Genomic DNA, 20,881 nt, shown 5'->3' with positions numbered 1-20,881 from the left:
CACATCCCAGTTCGTCGTGTTCTTTGTTCAGGGTAATTAAAAGTTACTTTTACTGCCCTCTTTGATTCAAATGATTTCTACAAAATCCTCAAAGGTGTTTATTCTTCAAGTTCTTCACACACTAAGCACCTCACATGTCATCTGATCTTGATTCATTTCTCTAGGCTATAATTTCTCTTCAAGATTCCTCAATTGTGCGGATTTCTTATCTGTACAACTCTGGAACCTAAGACTAAGATCGCTTAGTGAAAATCTTCAAGACTCGTCTGGTCAAATTCCTCAAACTTGCTCTTTTTACAAAACCTTCTGAGAATGCATATGACCTCTCCAAATTCCTCGCAACTATACTCTGTTCACAGGTACTCATGTCCGCTGCTGAATCACTAGGTTCTCATCAACTTAACTCATTTGCAGCGTTCCTCGAAGAAAAGTTGCATAGATCTTCAGAGAATTCAATTGTTCAAATTCCTCAACTGAAGAAAATGGCTGACGGTAAGAAGCCATAGAAAGGAGGAAAGAGGCCTGAAATCAATACTGCCTTTGAGATCCCTGATGACATATACAAAGACTATTGCACTCCTGATGAGGCCAAGTTTGGTAAGGAGGACAAGAATCAGCGCAAGGTGCGCATACAGAGGATAGAGAGGAGATGGGCAAGAGAGTGGAGGGAGTACAGATATGTTACTCCCAAATACATGAAGAAATTCACACTCAATCCTCCATGCGCAAGACCTCCATTGGCACCTGGCCAAATAGCTGATCCCACCAGCCTCAAGCGCGGTGAGGATTATCCTGATGAATGGGCCAAGCGCCAGGCCAAGTTGGCTAGACAAGCCAGAGAAGCAGTGAGGAAATTCTACGAAGACTCTGCTGCTGCTGATGCCGTTGAGGCCTCTGTAAAACCGAAGAAGGCCATGTGAAAGAAGCCTGCTCACAAGCCAAGTGCTTCTTCTTCAATGCCCTTACAGCCGAGTTCCTCAGCTATGCCCTCACGGCCAGAATCCTCAAAGCCCTCACGGCCAATTCCTCACGCTGCTCCTGCTCCTCCAAAGTCCTCAGCTCCTCCGCCAAAGTCCTCAGTTGCTCCGACCAAATCCTCTGCACCTGTGCATCTTGCCACGTGCCAAAGGATGACAGGCATCTCTATTGCCTCAGCAGCTTCTGCTAGTTCCTCAGCTGCACCAAATTCTTCAATGGGACCCTCTCTACTGAAGACAAAGGCCACTGCTGGACGAGGTTCTCGCCCAAGTCCTCACAAGAAGCAGGTCGCCTTCCAAGTGCCGTCTGATGAAGACGAAGCTGATGATGAGGAACTTGCCGAAATCATCAGAGATAGACAAGTCAGGGTCGCTAGAGCCAAGGGCACAAATGTGCCTCTGCTTTTGGATCCAAAGTTGATCCTCGACTACATTGACCTCTGGCACAAGGACCCAAACACTCCTTTGCCTGATTTCAAGTTGACTCCTGGCCAAAGTCATATGCTGACGGCCTTCATACAAGAAGAAAAATGGAAATTTGAACAGGCCAGGCGGATCAAGAAAGCGCAGTACAAGAAGGAGCGTTTTCTGAAGAAACACGTTGTCTCTATGACAACTGAAGAACTTGTCAACATTCAATCTGAGATCAAGAAACTCAGTGATGAATTTGATGTATACCATGCTGACTGGCTTGGAGCCAAAGTCTGTTTTGTGAAGCTAACAGAAAAGTTCACTCCAAATGTTGCAGCTCCATTGCAACAAGAAATTCCTCAGGCTGAAGCATCTGCTCAGCCGACTGAAGAACATGCCAGCACCGCTGATGACATTCAGGCTGCTGAAGAAAATGTGAGTTCCAGGGCTGATGACTGCATTCCAGCCGCCGATGAAATTGCCAAGTCATCCACTAGTGGTGCGCCTGAAGAAAATGAAGAGGTCAGGGCAACTGCATCAGTTGTGCCTGAAGAAATTCAACCAAATTCCTCTGCTCCTGCTGCGCCTACCCCAACTCCGATCCTTCCATCCGCTTCAGATGTGAAGAAGACTAAAGCTGCAGAGCGTGCAGCAGTGAAGAAAAGGAAGGCGTCAACTTCGTCAGATTCTTCAGCTCCGAAGAAGATGAAGTCTTTGACCAGCTCGTTTGCAAACCCCATTGATGTTGTTCCTATCTCAACCATGCCATTAAAGGACCTTGTTCCTTATGATGAAGAATATGTGATTCCTAGCAAATCCGATGAAGAAAATCCTTCTGTTGCTTCGTCAGAGCAGATGGATGAAGAAATTGAAGTGGATGCAATCCCTTCAACACCAGTTGTCTCCTCGCCTATGCCTCAGTTTACTGCTGAAGGCCGGCGTTGAAGAAATGGAAGATGAAGATGTGGACATTGGCTGTACCACCCCCGTGCTAAATGATGACTTTTGGGAAAGTCAGCACCCCAACTCTCCACTCTTCACACCATTGCAACAAATTCCTCAGTCCCCAGTGACTACAATACAAATGGGATCTGATGAACCACATGCCACACCGTCTGTCCATGAAGAAATTACATCCACTAGTGCTGAAGAAAATGTAAATGAAGAATTGAAGACCCAGGCTGTCACTGTAGAAGAAGCTGAAATTCCTCAGCCTGTGGAGCCTGAGATTGTGATCCCTGAGGTAATAATGCAATTGACTGACACTCCTCAGCCCAAGCCAAAGGATCCATTCTCAAAGAAGCATAAATTCAAGGCTGATGATTTCTTCGGCGAGCATGTGTTCTTCACTGACTACAATCCCTATGATTCTACTCGTCTTAGAAGGAAGCGCTTCTGGACCGCCAGCCAGGCCAACTTCTATTCTTCACTACTCTTCAACAAGGACAAAGTCTTCGACCATGAGCATATTCCTGATGTGGACATGGAATCACTGCCATGCTTCACACCTGTCCTCAGTGTGCTTCATGACACAGGCCTCCTCAACTTTTGCACAGACATAGTTGATTGGAATGAAGAGCTCATTCTTCAATTCTACGCAACACTGCACATCACAGGAGATGCTGACGATGTGAACTCTTGGGTTTTGGACTGGATGACGGAAAACACTCACTACAAAGCACCGGCCTCTGAATTACTTCACGCCCTGCCCATCAGTCCTCCACCTGAAGGAGCTCGTTGCATGTACCAAGATCCTGAGCTTACAGATCACTATATGCAAGTGTTGATGAAGCCATTAAAACCTGGTCAAGCCTCAAGGACAAAATTCCTCGTGAAGGAATTGCAGTATGTACCAAGAACAGTCTATCGCATTCTGACGAAGACTATGAGTCCAATCAAAGGCCACGACTCATCTGATGAGGAAATTATTGGCATCATGAAGAATCTGGTAATCAACATCATTCATGGCATACCCGTCAACTATCATGATTTCTTCATGAGGGCTCTCGCAAATGTTGCAATTTCTTCGTTTGAGCTGAAGCCTTATGCTCCCTGGATCATGAGATTCCTCATAACAAGGTCTTCACTCAACTACAAGGCTGATTTTCAGAATCACCTCAGCTACTTGCCCCCGATTGAAGTCCTCAAGCGGACCTACTCCTCAGCTGATGAAAAGGCAAGGCTCCTGCTGTCATTGATGAAGGCATTCGTCCATTGGATGGTCAGTTTCGCAAGGCTGCATCTGATTCTACCAATAATGACTCTGCCACTCATGATTCTGCTTCCCATGCATCCAAGCCAAATCCTCAAGCCACTGCTCCTCATGTGATGACTGACCGTGAGCTTCTGCTAAGTCTTCACCAGAAGGTGGATCGAAACCATAAATGGGTTAAGCGTCAGTTTGGTTCAATTCTTCACAACATGACTGCTACACATAATGCAGTGAAGAAAAACCATTACTACCTCCATGAAGTCTTCGATCGCACCTGGGCTATTCTGTCACATGTATATGGTGAAGAAGATCTGAAGAACATGGGTCTCAACGAAGAGTTTGACTGGTCTGCTCCTCCACCGAAGAAATACAAGAAGGTCAAGGTTCCTTCCTTGGTGGCCAGCTCATATTCTTCATCGCGCGACACCGATGAGCATGAAGACTTGGACGACACTGCGGGAGGCCCTACTATGACCAACGACCCCAACAACGCTGGCGCTCCTTCATCAACTTGATATTCTTCAGGGGCGTTTGTCCTCATTTTCGATCCTTTTGGTCATTCGATGACAAAGGGGGGGAAATTTGAGTTAGTCTTCAAGCAGGTCTATCATATATGGGCGTTTTTTTGCTAAGTTACAACTCTCGTTCTTCTGATGACTTTGCTGGATCGAGTTGTAAACTTAAACTTTATGGCGACCTGATACTTTTGCTGTAGTTTTTCTGCATGCTTATTCCTCATTAATATTTATGCACGCATGCTGAATTACATCAGTCACCATATTTCATCATGCATTTCAAATTCTTCATATACTATGTCAAATGCGTGTATGAATTACAAGATATAGGGGGAGATCTCCATGATTCAACTCTTTAAGTGTGCATTGCTTCAAAATCAAATTCCTCACTATGCACATCTTCAGGGGGAGTTCTTCTATATCTTGCAATCAAAATTCCTCAATATCAGTATTTACACTTCATATGTTTATCCCTGTTGAAAACTTAACCTATATTGTCATCAATCATCAAAAAGGGGGAGATTGTAAGTGCATCTAGTGCCCCTTAGTGATTTTGGTGTATTGAAGACTTATAGGTTAAGGGACTAATGTGTTTATGAGTGTACACAGGTCTATAAGTCTATGAGGAGTTTGATATTTACAGAGAAAGTCGACCCCTAAAAATGAAGTTCTTCAACTGAAGACTTTGGATTTCTGAAGACTTTCTGAAGACTTTGAAAGTGAAGAAATTGGTGTGACCTTGAAGACTCGGTATTCATTCGAGGAACATGAAGCATGAAGACTTTTGTTTTCATAGTTTCATTTTCTCTTTCTTGAGTCATAGGAAACACCGTACTGCTAAAGGGGGTCGAGGAAATACTAAGGAAAAATTTCCATGTGATGCTCAACTCAAAATCCTACACCTACCAATCCCTTCGAGTGAAGCCATTGGAAATATCATACAGTTTAGTCATATTCTTCAGTGACAGAGACGAAGTTCTTCTGGTCTCTGAGGAATTTGTTCTGACTGAGGAGTTAAGAATTCGCTAGTGCGGATTGCCTACACAGTGAGGAACATGATAGCCCTGAGGAATTTGAGCCTCAAATATCCGGCCGTTGCTGTGCTACGCGCCAGCTGTCCCAAAATATCTACCCACCTAACGGTCATATTATTGAAGAGCATTTATGTCTTATCATGTCGGGCTGCTCCCTAGGCTATAAATAGCCACCCCCTACAACCACTAGCTGGTTGTCTGCTCCGAGAGAAACTGACACTTTTCATTTGAGAGCATCCCATCCTCCGAGGACTTTGAGCGAAAATCATCGAGTGAGGAAAACCCAAACCCAAACACCTACAAACCCAAAGTGATTGAGCATCACTAAAGAGATTGATCCTGCGTGGATCCGCGCTTGTTACCTTTGAAGACTGTGCTTCTTCCAGACGGTTAGGCGACATGGTCTAGAGCATCCAAGAGGAATTGTGGATCGCCGAGTGACCGAGTTTGTGAAGGTTCAGAAGTCACCTGAAGACTTACCACGAGTGATTGGGCGAGGTCTGTGTGACCTTAGCTCAAGGAGAATACGGTGAGGACTGTGTGTCCGGGACTGTGTGTCCTCAGGTTTAAATACCTAGCCGCTCCAACCAGATGTACAACTGAGACAGCAGTTGGAACTGGTCTACCAAATCATTGTCTTCACCAAGCTTACTGGTTCTATTTCCTCAACTCTTTCATTTCCTCATTACAGTTGTTGTGTGCTTGTTCATATCTGTTTGAAGACTTTGACTGAAGACTTTCTCAATTTCCTCGGTTCAATTTCTTCAGTCTGTTTTTCTTCATCCTGTGTTATCCTGTGTTTACGCTTTCTGTACTCTGTGCTTGTCTTCATTTCATCATGATGACCATGCTTGTGTTCTGCTATGTTTACTTTTGAGTACTTATTCCGCTGCAAGTAGTTCTTCGCTAAGGAATTTCCTCACCCGCAAATTCCTCAGTGAAGAATTCATAAAAATCGCCTATTCACCCCCCCCTCTAGTCGATATAACGCACTTTCACTTGGGTGCTTCACCAATCGCGCACCGCGCTGGTCGCCACGTACAACGCTTGGGCCGGTTTCGCGTGGACTTCACGGCGCTCCGCAAGAGGAAGGGGTCTCCAAGCTGCAGTAGTGGCACCATCCGTGTCGGTGTTCTGGGAACGGGGGTCCCCAGACTTGCCTGCCTGCGGCCCACGGCGTGGCTCCACCAGCGGGCCCATACGGCCCATCTTCACCAGCAAGCACTCAAGACCCTCACGAGGGGCCAAGCCTCGTGAGGCGGATGACACAAGACCTCCTCAGGAGCGGCCTCACCAGGATGGCTCGTGAGGAGCGGAGATATCAATGCAAGGGACACCTCGCGAGGTTCCGATGACGCAAGCAATGACGACCACAACCAGGTGGGCGCCCGCACGCGCAGTGTCCTTGCTCCCTCTTTGGTGCTAAAGGGGCAAGCGCATGCACGGAGTCCCGAGGCATCAGGCAAAGATTTCCATATTGGTGCAACGAGACCAAGACCAGCAGGACGGCAGGACGGAGGTCACTGTGGAGCCCAAGACGGCGTCACCACTAGAGCCTTTGGCAGGCGAAGACCGCTTTTGTCAGGATAAGCTGTACTAGTTGTTCCCCTTCAAACTTGGCCGTTCTGGGATCCCTTCCCGCTCAATATTTTGGAAGAGGACCCGGGCCTCTATAAATAGGACTAGCCACCACCGTAGGGCGGGGATCATCTCATCTTGGATCTGATCCATTCCATCCAGCTAGCCCACCAGCACAAGAACACCTCGCCTCAGGAGGCTGTTCTTCTCATTGTACTGTTCATCCCCAGCCCAAGAGGCAATCCACCACACCACACTGGAGTAGGGTATTACACCGCGTCGGTGGCCCGAACCAGTATAAATCTTGTGTCTCAGTGTTCTTTGGGTTCGGCGAGTTAGTCCGCTAGATCGTGGAGTGCGAGAGCTTGGGAGAGGAGAGATCTTCGCGCGCACCCCAGTATTCGAACCTTGAGGGTTTTGCCAGAACCCGCGATCTGACATTTGGTGCGCCAGGTAGGGGTGCGCCGGAGCTTCGCTCCCTCGACGGCTTCGCATCCCCGACCGACTCTCATGGACGGTGCCGCTTCTCCGGCTGGATCGACGGGCGCCCCAAGCAGCCCCGTGGGGCTCCGGGCCCTCACCCCCGCCTTGAGGCGGGTGCAGTGGCCGACCAAGTTCAGGCCGGAGATGCCGCCCCGCTACAACAGTGCGGCAGATCCGGTGGCCTTCCTGCTGGCGTACGAGGAGGCCGTTCTGAAGGCCGGCGGCAACGACAAGGTCATGGCCAACTGGCTCCCCATGGCCCTCACCGGCGTGCCGCGTGCTTGGCCCCTCCATCTGCCAGGATCTTTTGTGGCCTCCTGGGAGGAGCTGCGCGACCTCTTTATCGCGTGCTTCAGGGGACCAGCACCCCCGGTCATCGTGACCCTCTTCCACGGCTCGCAAGCGCCGCCCTCGGATCATCACGCCAAGCCATTCTTTCGCCAAATCGGCCCGGGTTGGGCAGCACCCAAGGCCGACCTGATCTTCGACTTAGAGGATCACCCTGCGACCACCATCGGCTCCGGCGTACTCCCGATGCTTTGCACCCCCACCATCTGCAGCGTGGCCGTCACCAAGACCCTCATCGATGGCGGTGCCGGCCTAAACGTGCTCTCTGTGGAGGCTTTTAGCCTCCTCCACGTACCACTCGAGCAGCTCCGCCCCAGCAAGCCCTTCTCCAGGGTCGGCAGCGGCTCCGCCCACCCCCTGGGGCAGATCCGTCTTCCAGTAACCTTTGGCACGTGCGACAACTACCGCACCGAGCTAATCAACTTCGACATCGCCCGCATCGACCTCCCATACAATGCCATCCTCGTGTACCTGGCGCTGGCCCAACTAATGGCAGCTACCCATCCTGCCTACAACCTCATGAAGATGCCGGGGAGCAAGGGTGTCCTCACTATGGCCGGGGACACCAAGGAAGCCTTGGCGGCCCTCAAACTGGCTTTCAAGACCACTGCATCAGCTTGCCTGGCCGCAAGGTCGAACCCGGAGTCAAAGGGGCTGCACCAACCAAGAAGAAACAACATTTCACTCAAGGCCAAGCCAAGACAAAGCAAATACCGGTCAACGAGGACGGGGCCTCCGGCGCCACCTTTACCATAGGCGCAGACTATGGTAAACAAGAAAAGGCGCTGGTGGACTTCCTAAGGGCAAACAAGGAAGTGTTCGCCTGGGAGCCCAAGCAGCTAGTTGGGGTCCCGAGAGGAGTAATTGAGCACCATCTGAAGGTGTGCCCCAACATGCGCCCTGTAAAGCAGAGAGCACGGCGGTAGTCCACGGAGAAGCAGGCCTTCATCATGTAGGAAACCCGCAAGCTGGAGGCAGCGGGTGTCATTCGCGAGGTTCGGTACCCAGAATGGCTGGCAAACCCTATCGTCGTTCCGAAGAAAGGAGGCAAGGAGTGTATGTGCGTCGACTTCACCAACGTCAACAAGGCCTGTCCTCAAGACCCGTTCCCGCTGCCACGTATTGACCAGATTGTTGACTCCACCGCAGAGTGCGACCTGCTTTGCTTCCTGGATGCGTTCTCAGGGTATCACCAAATCAAGATGGCAGTGGAAGACGTGGAGAAGACGTCCTTCCTGACCCCGTGTGGGGTGTACTGCTACACCTGCATGCCGTTCGGACTGTGCAACGTTGGAGCAACCTTCCAGCGGCTGATGCACATCGCCTTGGGGAGGCAGCTCGGGAGAAACGCTGAGGCTTATGTTGACGACATCGTGGTGAAGTCTCGGGAGGCGAGAACTTTGATTCAGGACCTGGAGGAGACCTTCGCAAGCCTGCACCAGGTAGACTTACGGCTCAACCCGGAGAAGTGTGTGTTTGGTGTCCCTTCAGGCAAGCTGCTAGGTTTCCTCGTGTCACACCGAGGGATCGAGGTCAACCCGGAGAAGATCAAGGCGATTGAAGACACGAGCCCACCGCAAACCCTGAGGGAGATGTGGAAGCTAGCCAGCTGCGTGACCTCGCTGGGGCGCTTCATCTCCAAGTTGGGAGAGCGTGCCCTGCCATTGTTCAAGCTGATGAAGAAGAAAGGCCCGTTCGAATGGACCCCTGAGGCCGACCTGGCATTTCAAGACCTCAAGAGATACCTGACCAACCCGCCGGTGATGGTAGCACCTCGCCCTCTCGGGCCTTTGGTGCTCTACCTATCTGCCACACCCCACTCTGCCAGTGCAGTGCTGGTGGCCATCAGAGAGGAGCGTCAAGTCAAGGGCCCTCCAAGTGGAGCCACCGAGCCAAGTAAGGCCGTGCAAGACCAAGGCGACGCTCCTGAGGCAGTGGTTGCTCCGGCAGATTGTCAAGCTCCTGAAGCTGGAGATCCGCGAGAAACACCTCAGTCTCCCGAGGCCGAAGACTCCACTAACTCCCCCGCCCTTGTTGAGCATGCGGTATACTTCGTCAGCACCATGCTGCGAGATGCGAGAGCGCGATACCCCATGCCTCAGAAGCTCTTTCTCGCGCTCCTGGTGGCCTCGCGCAAGCTGCGCCACTAATTCCAGGGTCACCCCATCAAAGTCGTCTCGGCTTTCCCGCTGGAGAGGGTGCTCAGGAGCCCCAACACTGCTGGACGGTTTGCTGAATGGAACATCGAGATGCAAGCGTTTGACTTGGAGTTCAGCACGACCAGGGTCATCAAGGGGGCTGCGCTCGCAGATTTTGTGGCAGAATGGACTGATGCCCCGGAGACCGACGCAGGCGAGAGCCAATCCCTCTCACCAGGAAGTGAAGCGCCAGACGGCTGGGTCATGTACTTCGACGGCGCGTTATCGCGCCATGGCGCGGGGGCTGGAGCAATGCTCATTTCGCCCACCCAGGACAAGCTCTACTACGCCGTGCAGCTCTGCTTCCAGCAGGGTGAGAAGGTCTCCAACAGCATTGCTGAGTACAAGGGGTTGATCGCTGGCATCATGGCAGCGGTGGCCTTAGGAGTGAAGCGCCTCGCCATCAAGGGGGACTCTCAGCTCCTCTTCAACTTCTCCAACAAGGTGTACGAGCCAAGGGACGAGCATATGGAAGCATACCTCGCGGAGGTACGCAAAATGGAGAAGCAGTTCCTGGGTCTGGAGTTGCAGCATGTGCCCCGCGGCACAAACAAGGAGGATGAAGAGATCACCAAGAGGCATCAAAGCGTTAGCCCCAGGAACCAGGAGTCTTCGAGGAGTGTCTCTTCAAGCCCTCAGCAGCCCCACCAACCGCTAAACCTGCGCCACCTCGGGAGGAGCTTCCCTCGCCACCAACTTCAGGAGCCCCCGCCTGCGGCACGACCTCGGGAGCACGTCTGCTCCTGGAGCTCGAGCCTCGGGAGGGGTGCTGGACCAGGGAATTCAAGGAATACCTGACGCAAGGGACGCTGCCAGAGGAGGAGGACGCTGTCGGATCACGGGTTTCGACAAAACCCTTAAGGTTCGAACTCTGGGGTGCGCGCGAAGTTCTTTTCGTCCTACCGATCCACGCCTTAGCTTGCTTAGATCTCATGGACGAACTCGCAACACAAAGGACACAGGGTTTATACTGGTTCGGGCCATTGTTGTAGTGTAATACCCTACTCCAGTGTGGTGGTGGTGGATTGCCTCTTGGGCTGATGATGAACAGTACAAGGGGAAGAACAGCCTCATGAGGTTGAGGTGTTCTTGTGCTTGGTGTGTGGGTAAGGATCAGATGAGATGACTCTCTATCAGTTGTCCCCTACGGTGGTGGCTAGTTCTACTTATATAGGCCCTAGTCCTCTTCCCAAATATTGAGCGGGAAGGGAGCAAACAACGGCCAATTTGAAAGGGGACAGCTAGTACAACTTATCCTGACAAAAGCGGTCTTCGCCTGCAAAAGGCTCTGGTGGTGACGCCGCCTTGGGCTCCATGGTGACCTCCGTCTTGCCGTCCTGCTGGTCTTGGTCTCGTTGCACTGATATGGAAACCTTTGCTTGACGCCTCGGTACTCCGCGCCTGCGCTTGCCATCTTAGCACCAAAGAGGAAACTAGGACGCTGCACGCGCTGGCGCCCGCCTGATCTTGATCGTCATGGCTCACGTCACGAGAACCCACGAGGTTTGCCTTGCCTTGATCTCTCCGCCCCTCACGAGCCAACCTGGTGAGGCCGCTCCTGAGGAGGTCTTGTGTCATCCGCCTCGCGAGGGTCTTGAATGCCTTGTTGATGAAGATGGGCCGTACGGGCCTGCTAGCTGAGCCACGCCATGGGCCGCAGGCAGGCAAGTCTGGGGAGCCCCGTTCCCAGAACGCCGACAGTAGCCCCCGGGCCCAAGGCGCGCTCGGGCTTGGCTTCGAGGCGAAGCCAAAGGTCAAGTGCGGAGCGCCACGGGCCCCAATACCTTGCGGCCCTGGTCGACGCGTGGCGGTTGATTGGACGTGGGTGTCTCCGCTTCCCCACGCTGCCTCGGCAACTGCCCGTCTTGACAAGGGCTGGCACAAACAGTGCTCACCTTTACTGCTCCCTTTCGCCTTGCTCCAGATCCCCTTTCTCGCTCCTTACTACCGAAACCTCCAGATCTGCTTCCATCCTCCTTCGCTCCAGCAACCGATGGCGCCGTGCAAGGTCAAGCCCTCCTAGTCGCCGGCCTGGTACGAACCCGCTCTTGACGGGCCTAATGTCTCGGAGAAGAACCTCGCCACCACGCGCTTGCTGACGGCGGGGGAGAGCAACAAGAGGGGGAAGACGGAGCTCCGGCTTGCCTCCGATGTGCCGGAGCCCAAGGGAAGCGCGTTCTTCCCCTTCTTCATGAGCAGCATCACCGCGGGGTTGGTTCCCCCCTTCTCTGACTTCTTCTATGAGGTCCTCGGCCATTACAGGCTGCAGGCGTTGCATCTTCATCCCAACTCCATCCTTCTCCTGTCCATCTTCGCCTACTATTGTGAGGCGTATCTGGGCGTGATGCCGTCCGTGGCTCTGCTGCGCCACTTCTTCTTCCTCCGCCTCAACGAGGGCCATACCTCCGGGTGCGCCAATTTCATTGCGACCGGCAAGGCCAACTCGATCTCGAACACCGGGAAGAAGGCCGACAACCTCAGGGCCAAATGGGTCATGATGGGCGCCAAGTGCGTCCACCCACGCTTGGCCCTGCCGATGGAGATGCCCCAGTCCGACAAGGGGTGGTCTCGTGCAGAGCTTACTGCCGAGCGGGCATCATCGGTGTTGGAGCAGATGAAGGCCGACCTGAAGCCGGGAAATGCGAGGGAGGCCAAGGTGACGGGGGCCAGGCTCCTGAGGGAATTCTTGACGCTGCGTGTCGATCCTCTTCAGGCGCGTGCGCGCCCCTTGTGGAGGCTCGGGGATGAAGAGGACAAGATTCGCCTGAGCCCGGAGCCCTTGCCTGGCGATGTGCTGTCTGAAGTTTTGCACCTCTTGGTCGGGGACAACCAAGAGTACCCTCCGAGCGCCTTTGTTCCTCTGTTCCGCCGCACGGACTGGGACCAGGTCGTGGCCGCTAGGCCTACCTTCGATGGGCGCGGGCTGGTGCCGCCGGCGCCTACTGGGGCCCCTGCGGCGCCGAAGCCGGTGGAGCTGTCTTCTGACGAGTCCCGTGGGAAGGAAGAAGAAGAGGTGGACTCGGAGGCGACCCCCGAGGAGATGGGGGAAACTTCCCCATTGAGCAAAGCTGACATCCTCCGCGCCCTGCCAGACAACGCCGAGACCGACGCCCGCTCGGAGGAGGGGGAGCTGCCCGTCATCCCGACAAGGGGCAGATCATCGCTGGTCTCCCGAGATGCTGCCCCCGCCTTGACGCCCGAAGCTACCTCCGGCCCTTCTGCTGCGCGTCCTCTGCTTCTGGAGCTGGCGCACCCGCGCCTCAAGCCTCGAGGCTCTCGGGCTTCAAGCTTCCCAAGCGGAGGGTGGACTATGCTGCGGTGGACTAGTAAGTGCTTGAGCTTCATCTTGTTTATGCTTATACTGCTGCCTCCTAACGTCCGTCCTTGGCTGGCCAGGCCGCTGCCTTCGGCGAAGAAGAGGAAGGAGGATGCAGCGGCCGCACCCCCTTCCATGAGGAAAGGGGGTGACGACACTCGCACCTCCCTGGCCCGGTCGCCCTCGCAAGACCAGGAGGAGCATCGTCACAAGGAGTCAGCCCCCAAGGCCCCGCTGGCTCCGGAAGTGCCGATGTCCGGCTCGGCCGCTGAGGCCGCAAAGGCTCAGGAGCCCTTGGACTCCCAGGCCCTGGTGACGTGTCGCCTCCTTCTCCTGCCGCACCATTGTTCTCAGGTTCTTCTTCCTCCTCTGCTGTCTTGGAGCGTGCCCTTTCAGAGATGACCCAGTTGCAGGAAGATCTCCGGGGCGCGGATCCGCGCCTGGTGGCCGGGCGCCTGGAGCTGGCATCCGGCTGGCTTCAATCTGATGCGGCGGTCCGAGCGACGCTGAACCAGGCCGCAACGGCCTCCGAGAAGGAGAAGCGAGCTGCCGCGCAGGCTATGGCCGATCGCGAGGCGGCGCCGAAGGACGCCAAGGCCGCCCACGACCGCTGCCGGGCGTTGGAGAAAGAGCTGAAGGGCCTGCGCGACGAGCACGCAGAAGAAGCTCGTGGCCGCCGGGCAAAGGAGGAGGAGATGAGGGCTTGGGAGGACACCATCAAGAACTGCGACGCCGAGCTGGGGGAGCTGGAGAAGATGCAGGCCGCTGAACGCGGCCGGCTGGAGAAGCTGGAGCGGAAGGTGGAGGCGGAGAAGGTCGATCTTGACGCCAGGGCGAAGGTCCTGGCTGAAGACCGTGCGGCTTTCTCGCTCCTTGAGGAGAGGTCCCGCGTGGCGCTGAAGTCACTGTACGAGAAGGGCTTGGAGAAGCCGCTGACCACCGACAAGGATGGCCCTGCTCAGCTGCTTCCCTTCTTGGTGAAGGCGCTCGAGGAAGTCGTGGAGGGCATCGGTACCATGGCGGAGGCAGAGGCAGAGGCTCGCGTCCTTTCTTCAGCCGCGCTGACGCGGGTCTTCAGCCACCTGCACCTTCATGACCCCAGCGCTCGTCTTGACGAGCTGCTGGAGCCTGTAGTTGATGAACACTGCGCGGCTGCCGCCGCAGCCGTGAAAGGCCAGGTGGAGGCCCTACTGAAGAAGTTCCGTGGCTTCACCCCGCGCCTTCGACCGGTAGTGCCACCGATCCCACGGCTCCGGCTGGTGGTGCAGGTGAAGGCGATGCCACCAAGGAAGGAGCACCTCTTGTGGGCGACGGCGGTGTCCAGGGGTGACCTGCGGCTGCTTTTCTGTTTTATTCCTGCAACATGCACCATGCCTCGTGGAGGCGTTAAACTCGCGTTTGATATTGTGAGAACAATATGTCTTGTAATATTTGCTTTGAGATTTTGCGATTTTCTTCCTATTTGCTTTATGTTCTGCGTCGGCAGAGCCCGGCCCCGCGCATACCTCAACCGCCGTTGGGCCGACCGGAGACTAGGACGGACCAAGGAGTGAGGGGCTACGTGACCAGTTAGGCTCCTGAGTCGCGATGCTCAGGAGTCCCCCTTGACGCGCAAACAGCTAATAGGAAGGAGACGTGGGGATAGGTTAATGTTCTACGTCGGCAAGGCCCGGCCCCGCGCATACCTCAACCGCCGTTGAGCTGACCGGAGACCAGGACGGACCAAGGAGTGAGGGGCTACGTGACCAGTTAGGCTCCTGAGTCGCGATGCTCAGGAGTCCCCCTTGACGTGCAAATAATCTCCATACCTTAGCCCTCGCCGAGGCTCGGCTCGGGAGGTGTAACACCCACGATGCGGCTATATCTCCACTACAACAGGAACCCACCTTCAGCAACGCATCCATGCGTTGTCGTATGTCCATATGTGCGTTGCTAAGGTCTACACCAACAGATTATCATGTGTTGCCGTTGGTGGTGTTGCAAGGGTCTACAACAACGTATATACATCCGTTGGTAAACCACGTGCAGAAGTGTTGCAAAATAGCAACGTATAGAGCTAAAGCATAACAACGCTTCATATGCGTTGGTGGCTACCACACACAAACGAGTTTCAAATGGACATACCATATCATTTCCACGACTAGATGCTTTGACATATATGAACAACTTAATGGTATTTTATATACTATGAACCAAAATTATTATTCCAATGCCAATGGATAGGAGCGACAATACAATAAGTAGGAATCCTTATAATATATTAAACATGATGTATTGCATTACAAAGAACACGATACAAATATTACATATGTGAAACCATCTAGTACTGGCCTAATTCTTGATCATTCAATCAACTATAGTGTTTGAAACATTACACTACATTCTAATTATCTAGTAAAATCGCCATTCTTGACCTTGCAATCAACATCCATGCATCTTGAATTTATCTTGGCAGTCTAGAACAACAAAGGAATGAGATTAGTAACCTATGATAGAGAATTACAACAAAGCAGAAAGTTATGGAGGAACCAAAGAAAGGTTGAGGGTCATGACATTAGTAGCTCTGTATGTAGAAAAGGGGAGTACTAGCCTACATATGACAATCACTATTGATCCTTGTTTTCATATGAACTTGCTATGTGTCGATTGAGTAACATAATCCTCAAAAGCATACTAAGACATGAGGTCCCCCCTTGGAAATAAAATCATGTAATGACATACCACACATCTTTCGTTTGCTAAGAAAGATCTACAGTTCTCCACAAAATAAAAGTAGATGCAAGATTTCAACAAATCAAAAATAATGTAGTTAAATAAAGTAATTCGCACCAGGCTAAATTTAGCTGTGTCTAAATTAGGTATTGTGATACATGCTCACAAATATGACTTACCAAGACATTGATTTATATATACATGTGGGGCTAACTAATAATGTGAATACAGAACTTTTTCAACAGGAGTTTATTAGTAAAAATGCAGATGCAACCTATATCTGTGTACTAATTTTTTATTTATTTTTGCATCTGGCATCAACTTACTATATGAATCATCATAATAAACACTAGCAGAAGGGACATCACCATGCTATGAAGTACAAACATAGAGACTTGAAGTCTTGAACATTTCTGTAAACTGACAACATTCTATTCTCTCAATTGCGGCTTGCACAAGTTCTGAATACCCACAGCTCGTTCAGCTCAGAATCTGCATAGTAAAACACTGAGATCTTTGAACAATTGCATGGGGCTATTAATTTTGAACCATCAGCATGTATTTACTATAGTAATGATTATCCAAACATTATATATATTAACAATGATATGAATTCTGGAACCAACTGAGTGACAATAGGTAACCAATAATCTTGATTATATATAGTTGAATATTTCAATTTCCTAAAGGCTTCAAATTCTTTTTTAGGGCCTCTTTATGTAAGTGTTGATTTTTATATCTCCTAATTGCAGTATGCACAAGTCCAGAAGATATACCTGTTAAGATAAAGAACAAACAAACACATGTTGGCTGAAGCACATAGTCAACTTCAGAACCCTGTGAGGGAAGATGAAACTAAAGATTATACAATAAAAAGAAATATTACGAGATATAGATGCATGTGGGCTTATTCCTATAGTACTACAGAAGCGTGTGGCAGAAATCAGTAAGGATTCATAACACTGGTAAGGAGATTTTTTATCTCTTGAAAATCATGATGTTATACATAATAGTGCTCACCTATTAACTGATACTTGAAAAAATGTTCTCTGATGACATGGTCATAGGCTATTAACTAGGATATCTGCAGGTACTATCGACTTATTTAACTAATCTACCATGATCCTCCTCACAAAAATATTGATTAATTATCCACACACGTAGAATCAAGAAAATTAGAGCCTAATGCATCACAAGAAAGAACTATTGATGAAAAGCTACAAAATTTATTCCTGAATGAACAGGTACAGAGTACAGGCAAATGGTGAATCGCTCAACCACAGAAGAAAAAATTCTACATATGAACATCTAAAACTGGGGTGACAATATGCTTCTAGATGTTACATTGATGATTGATTGCAAATTGTTGTAATTGTCTGCAATTAGAGAAGAACTCTGGTGCAACATAAAGGTAGCAGATATAGTAATAACACAAGGGATCTTACAGGTGGTAATTTTGAGCCTGTAACCACATAAGCGTTGTTGTCTCTGCAGGCTGCAGATAAACCCATTGGAATGTGAACTTCCTACATAAAACTTACCGTGTTATAATCTTTAGGAAATAGGGTAAATTTTTCAAAAATATGCTGAAAATGAAAGAAGTCGTCGATAAGTACAAATGATGTATGCTGCTTCAAAATGATTTTTTGATCCGGGACAGTTCCCATTATCTCGTCATTGTACAAACATTATTCGAAGGAGGAGGGCCTTATTGAACCATCTGGCATCGGTCGAGAAGTCGAGGACTCGATGTGGAACAACACGGTCTAGCCTGAGCGGGCAGCCGCGCGCGCGCATACGCGGGGTAGTGGGCAGACAAACGAGAGGAGACGTGGGAGCCGCGCTAGCAAACCGTGGCGGCTAGGGTTCCTGCGGGGGCGCGTACAGGGGCGTGGATGATGTCGCCGCGGCAATGGATCGGACAAGAGCAGTGAGGGGTTCCTGAGACCATGAGCGGGTGCGCAGGGGAGCGGAGGACGTCGCGGCGGTTGGGGATCGGAGGAGAGCAGTAAGGAGGAGCCGGGAGGTTGGGTGGTGGCGCGGAGGAACTCGCCGTGGCAAAGGAACAGAGGAAAACAGTAAGCGGGGATGGGCTGGTGAGTGGCGGCGCAGAAGAGCACTGGATCTAGCCGGAGTCCGCGATTGTGGCGGCAGCTTTGTGGTCACGAAGCTCATGAGAGAGGTGTTGATATAATAAGAGATTAAACTCTTTTTTTGTCACCCGCAAAGAAAAACTCTTTTTTGTTGCGTGATATTTGGGCGGGGTGGTACTTCCAGATAACGTGGAGATGAGTACGGGGAGGTTACCTCTTCGAAGGAGGTGGGAGGTGGACCACCAACAACACATGTTATCTTTCGTTGCTACATATCCGTTGTTAAAAGTGGGTTTTTGTTGTAGTGCTCACACGTGTCGAGGCACGACTTAGAGGCATAACCGCATGGTGGTTTAGTCGCAAGAAGGGTCATCTTCACACAATCCCATGTAATGAACAAGAATGGGATAAAGAGTTGGCTTACAATCGTCACTTCACACAATACATAAATAAATTCATACATCATTCAAGATACACACATAGACCGACTACGGTCAAATCCAAATAAAAAGAAGATAACCCCAATGCTAGGTCCCTGATCGTCCCAACTAGGCTCCACTACTGATCATCAGGAAACGAAAGATAGTAACGACCAAGGTCCTCGTCGAACTCCCACTTGAGGTCGGTTGCGTCACCTGCACTGGTATCAACGGCACCTGCAACTGTTTTGGTAGTATCTGTGAGTCACGAGGACTCAGCAATCTCAAAACCCGCGAGATCAAGACTATTTAAGCTTATAGGAAGGATGGGGTAATGAGGTGGAGCTGCAGCAAGCACTAAGCAAATATGGTGGCTAACATACGCAAATAAGAGCGAGAAGAGAAGCAATGCAACGGTCGAGAAGCTAGAAGTGATCAAGAAGTGATCCTGAAACTACTTACGCACAACCATAACACAAGAACCGTTTTCACTTCCCGGACTCCGCCGAAAAGAGACCATCACGGCTACACATGCGGTGGATGTATTTTAATTGAGTCAACTTCGAGTCTTCTACAACCGGATATTAACAAATTCCCATCTGCCACATAACCGCGGACACGACTTTCGAAAGATCAAACCCTCAGGGGTGTCCCAACTTAGCCCATCACAAGCTCTCACGGTCAACGAAGGATATTCCGTCTCCCGGGAAGACCCGATCAGGCTCGGAATCCCGGTTACAAGACTTTTCGACAATGATAAAACAAGACCAGCAAAGCCACCCGATGTGCCGACAAATCCCGATAGGAGTCGCACGTATCTCGTTCTCAGGGCACACCGGATGGGCCAGACGTCGGGTTGGCATAGACCCTGGTTGCCCAGGGGGCGCCGGACATCGCCCGGTTTGGACCAGCACTCAGAGGAACACTGGCCCGGGGGATTAAAATAAAGATGACCCTTGAGTCTGCAGAACCCAAGGGAAAAAGGCTTAGGTAGCAAATGTTAAAACCAAGGTTGGGCCTTGCTGGAGGAGTTTTATTCAAAGCGAACCTTCAAGGGGGTCCCATAAATCCCCAATCGCGTAAGGAACGCAAAATCAAGGAACGTAACACTGGTATGACGGAAACTAGGGCGGCAAGAGTGGAACAAAACACCAGGCATAAGGCCGAGCCTTCCACCCTTTAGCAAGTATATAGATGCATTAATTAAATAAGAGATATTGTGATATCCCAGATAAACAGGTTCCAACATGGAGCAATCTTCAACTTCAACTAACAACGCTATAAGACGGGCTGAGCAAAATCGGTAACATAGCCAAACAACGGTTTGCTAGGAAGGTGGGTTAGAGGCTTGACATGGCAATATGGGAGGCATGATAAACAAGTGGTAGGTAGCGCGACATAGCGATAGAGCGAACAACTAGCAAGCAAAGATAGAAGTGATATCGAGGGTATGGTCATCTTGCCTGAGATCCCACAAGGAAGGAGAACGAGTCCATGAAGAAGACAAACGGACGTAGTCGAACGAATCCTCACAACTCCGGAACGAAACCGAAGCTAACGAGAGAAGCCACCCGGAAAGAAGCAAGCAACATAGTAAACAACCATCACATAAACATGGCATGATGCGCAACCAAGTATGATGCATATCCGGTTTAAAGAGGCATGGCATGGCAAAGTGCACAAACAATACTACAAGTTAAGTGGAGCACAATATGCAACGAGTTGCATATTGACGAAACACCACATTTCAAACATTTAGTTCACTCTCGTTTATGTACCCAAAAATATTAAATGTTGTCAAACATGGCAAGAGGTGCAGCATAATTAAACTAAATATTTAGGCAAGTTTAAATGAGGCCGGCAATAAGAAACAACAATTCCGGAAAATCCTCATGTGCATATTTTTGATTTGGTACTGTTCTGCCCTAAACCATATTTTAGAGTTGTTAAACATGCAAAGGAATGCCACCATGTTAAACTAGACATTTTTCTACCCCATTTACATATAAAGTTTATTTAAAATGGAGCTACGGTTATTTAGTTATGAAATAAAGCATTTTAACATGGCATTTATACAAATTAAACAAACAACAAGTTTAAACATTTTAAACATGGATGAAAGTTGCATATTAAGAAACTACATGAAAATCTAAGCATTTTTCATATATAAAGTTTTTATATGTGATGCACAGGCTGTGATTTATTAAATGCATGAACCTGAGGGTTTTTCTGAAAAACAGCAGTCTATTGAATAATTCTAATATCGCAACAAGGAAAAAAACAGGCATTGGGCCGAAACTGGCCAGCCCAACAGTGCATAGGAGGGGTTTGGCGGCTGCTCACATTGGGCCAACAGGTCGGCTGGCTTGGGGCTGGGCCTTGGAGGCCGCTGGAGGCGCGGTCAACGCGCTCGGGAGCGATGCAGGCGCGTGAGGTCGCAGCGTGCAGGGGAAGCAGAGGATGCAGCAGCGCGGCAGAACTTGGGGGCGCCGGCGACAGTGGCGCTTGGCACGATGCAGGGCTCCGGCAGGCGTCGGGGAGGCTGGCAGGAGGCGGGACGAGCAGTGCGACGGGGATCCTGTCGA

The sequence above is a fragment of the Triticum aestivum genome, chromosome 4D, assembly GCF_018294505.1.
Source record: "Triticum aestivum cultivar Chinese Spring chromosome 4D, IWGSC CS RefSeq v2.1, whole genome shotgun sequence".
NCBI classification, from domain to species: Eukaryota; Viridiplantae; Streptophyta; class Magnoliopsida; order Poales; family Poaceae; genus Triticum; species Triticum aestivum.
This window is presented reverse-complemented; position numbering follows the sequence as displayed.